This window comes from Triticum dicoccoides, chromosome 6B (assembly GCF_002162155.2).
Source record: "Triticum dicoccoides isolate Atlit2015 ecotype Zavitan chromosome 6B, WEW_v2.0, whole genome shotgun sequence".
In the NCBI taxonomy this organism is placed as follows: Eukaryota; Viridiplantae; Streptophyta; class Magnoliopsida; order Poales; family Poaceae; genus Triticum; species Triticum dicoccoides.
This window is the reverse complement of record NC_041391.1, coordinates 126,545,188-126,549,027: the sequence shown is the minus strand read 5'-3', so window position 1 is coordinate 126,549,027 and position 3,840 is coordinate 126,545,188. Positions and strand designations below refer to the sequence as shown.

Below are 3,840 nucleotides of genomic sequence, written 5' to 3'. Positions count from 1 at the left end.
ACAAAACTACACCCTTCGTAAGTCGGGAATGGACGTGTAACTAGGACGACAACATACTATGAGCTCAGTTGCGAGTCGAGAGTGGACTCGCAACTAAGATAAAAAAACAAAATAGAGGCCCAGTTGCGAGTTGACGATGGACTTGCAACTAGAACAACAACAAACTATGGGCCTTACCTGCAAAAAAAATATGGGCCTAGTTAGAGTCGGGGGTGAACTTACAACTTTGACAACAACAAAAGTATGAACCTAGTTGCGAGTCGACGATGGACCTGCAATTAGGACAACGATGAAACAGTGCACCCAGTTGTGAGTAAATGGTCGGCCTACAACTAGGATAAACAAACTATGGACCCAGTTGCAAGTCAAAGGTGGACTTGCAACTGGAGTGTAAAATAAAATACTCCCTCCGTTCGGAATTACTTGTCTCGGAAATGAATGTATCTAGAAATAAAATACATCTAGATACATCCATTTCTACGACAAGTAATTCCGAACGGAGGGAGTACATGTTTAGTTGCGAGTCGAGGGTGGGCTTGCAATAGGGAGAACTATGAGGCCAACTACACCAACTACGATACGATTTGTGAGTAGAGGATGGATTTGCAACTATAAAAATTACAAACTATGAGCCGAGTGACAAGTAAAAGATGGACTTGCAACCAGGATGAAAAACAAAGTATGAACCGAGTTAAGAGTCTGAAGGTAGACTTGCAACCGGGACAAGCGCATAACCTACCTCTTTGATTTCTACGACATTGCCAAATGACATGGGCACACAAGAACGCGTGCGGAAAGATGCCCAATAAAAAACATATGTACAACACGGACGGGACGACAAATGAACAAAAGGTAACAACGCGGTAGAAGAAGACATCGGCCGACATGCGAGATTAAAAATTTGCACTAAATTACAACAGCAAGATCTGATGGATAACAACTCAGATGAAACATTGCTAATTTTATCTTGATAAAGCTTAGAAGAAATGGGAGACAATGTGAAAATGAACAGAGAAGGTAACAACTACAATAGCCTTCACTTTTTTTTGTCTCTTCTAATTCTACGCCTTGGCCTAGAAACAACGTAGCGAAATGGCTTGTCAGCACAACACGATAATGTGCCAAAAAGTGTGGAGCCAAACTGACCAACAAAAGGATGCGACAAACAAAACATCGACCAACAAGGCGGGGACAACGCTTGCATAAAAATTACAAAAACTAAATCAACCGGTAAAAAACTTGGATGAGACCTCATAAAAAACCATCTAATGTGATTTTGTAATTTAGTATAAAATTTTCCACTGGACAAATGGAGGACAAAAAGCCACAACATCCACCAGACAGAACAAATTATATGAACCGTACAACAATTAATCATGTGGAGAGAATTAGCAAATAGTCGATCTGATTTGTACAAAAAAAATTCCAAAAATTATACAATTTTCTTTTAGAAAATCACGAACCACTCACATTTTTTTGAGGTGGTCGAACAACTCACATGGATGTGAAAAGGTCGGGGGACAAGGAAAAAACAGGCCCAAACACTGACGCGGGGAACACAGGCCAGCAAACAACGACTAAGGACATAATGGGCCCAAAAAAACACAACAGCAATGTGAGCACAATGGAGACGGCAACTGCGCGAGCACATTTTCATCAAAAGAAAAAAACCACACGAGCACATAATGGACGCGGCAAACTACAGGAATCAAGGGCTCGCATGAAAAAAAAAGACTGCTGATCAAACGGTGAGGGACTTATATGTGAGACACCAACAAAAATCATGAGTTTTTGAAAAAGGCGAAAACAAAAATAAAAACAAAAAAACAAAAAAGAAGACCAAAAAAGGGCTGAAAGCTTCTCCAAAAACTAGTAAAAAAAGCCTTTTATGTGTCAGCTCATTCACACATGTTCGCTCCTGGGAGACAAAAAACAAAACAATAGGCAGGTAGCAGGAAATTATACAAGGACATAGAACGACTAGACAAACTTTCCTCTATGAAAAAAAAACAATTCTTGTTTTCCCTGGCTGAAAGCCCACAAAGAACAAAAACGGGAGACCCACAAATAAAAAAAGCCAACAATGGGCAGGCGAGACAAGAGGCCACAGCTGGCATGTGCGGTGTCTAAAAAAACAAAAAAGCCCACGACAGGCAGGCGGGACGTACACAGGAAACGGGCTGCCGCGCGCGACGCCAGCGACCGCGAGCGAGCCGAACAAACTGCGCGAATCTTAAACAGAAAATAAGATCTGACGGCCCTAGGCTTAGATGTGAGATAGCTATTTCACATCTAGATGTGAAATAGCAAACCTGTAAATCTACATGCATGTACATGGTGATCGGCGAGAAAAACACTTGCCTTTTGTTAGTTCTTCATGAAGAAAGAACTGCTTATCTATTACAGACGAGTGTGTTTTGCTAAAGCACATCTAATTTTATTTTTTTTAAGGATCAAGTCCTTTTCCATTGATTTTATGGGTAAATTTGTGCATTCTTTTTTCTTTTTATGTTTCATTGAATCACTTAACTAGATGCGCAATAACTAGGGCAAGGACCTAGACATAACCTCTTTTAAAGGTCATGGACCGGCGAAGAGCCCATCCAATCATTTTCGTTTGCCGATCAAGCGACAAAAGGCCCTAACGCTAGTCTGAGTGTCACTCACTCAAAAGCACGTATACCTCTTTTAAGGAACTGGCAGGAGACATAGGAGAGGAATTTTAACGTTTGTCACGACACATTTGAAAGAATTCCTCGCCTTTTGCCGGTAGCAATGCACGTGCATTATGACATACTGGAGATGTCTCTGAGATATTTTTTTCACATGCAATTACCTAGCTATACTTAATTGTCAGTTTTACTAGAGCCACAAGCAAGTAGAATTATTGTTTTAGAACAAGAAGCAAAACCACAATGTGCTTGTAAATTACAGTTTTACTTCTTATTTATTTTAAATTTAACAAGTTGGTCACATGTCTTCCTCTTTTGACGAACATCGGAAAAGACAACTACTAGAACCATTTCGCAAGGGTCACAAGGGCTAGTGTAAAGGAATGTGTACTCAATATTGGTGCAACGATCATATGGACGATGGGGATATGTTTCAGGACTTCAATCCACACACTATTGTGCTAGCTTTGCTACACTTACCAAAGACCACCTTTTTTTTTTGAGCAAAACCAAGGATTACTATCTCTACTCTTAATGTCTCAAGTTGGTAGTCTTCGTCAGTTATTTTTCATCCCACCATTTTCGTCCGGTTTTTTAGTAGGAATTTTTTCGTCCCGTACCCCACCCTACCCCACGCACTTAGCCAAAAAAACACCCCACAAAAAACCGCCCCTATCGATCCGTCCAGGACACAGAGCCACCCTCCTCTCGTGCGATCTCGCTGCCGCCGCCCTCCGATCCGCTCCTCCTCGTCTCCCGAGGATACGCAACCGCATCCGCCGACGCCGATCCGGGCAGACGCAGCCGTCGTCGATCACGAGGACACCGCTACCACCGACGCCTCGGTTACGTTGCTCGTCGCGGATCAGGATCCCCAGGACGCCGCCGCCGCCGCGGATCCGCTGCCACGCACAGCTCGGGGCGGAGCCGCGACGGGCTCGGCTATGGCCGCTGCTGCGTGCGCCCTTCGTCTCCAGGATCGGCAAGCTCCGCCGCCAGCCACCCCCACGCACATCGGCGTCAAGCTATCTTCTTGTGTTGTTTTCCTCCATAGGCTTATGACTCGAGGCATGATGTGCACAATTACAGAAGGCCATACAGTCGGCGGCAAAGTGCTCGCTGTCGCCAATGATTGACTGTTGAGGATCTCCATTCGGGGGTACGTATT

General features: G+C 43.6%; 1 long non-coding RNA gene across 14 annotated transcripts in view; it reads left to right on the top strand.

Moving 5' to 3' along the window:
- The first annotated feature begins 3,347 nt into the window (after window positions 1-3,347).
- LOC119321075 overlaps window positions 3,348-3,840 on the top strand; it is an 8,065-nt gene continuing 7,572 nt past the window's right edge. For all 14 annotated transcript variants that reach the window (XR_005155109.1, XR_005155107.1, XR_005155104.1 and 11 more), the window contains exon 1: window positions 3,348-3,831. This is a non-coding gene — a long non-coding RNA (uncharacterized LOC119321075). The remainder of the gene's footprint in view (window positions 3,832-3,840) is intronic.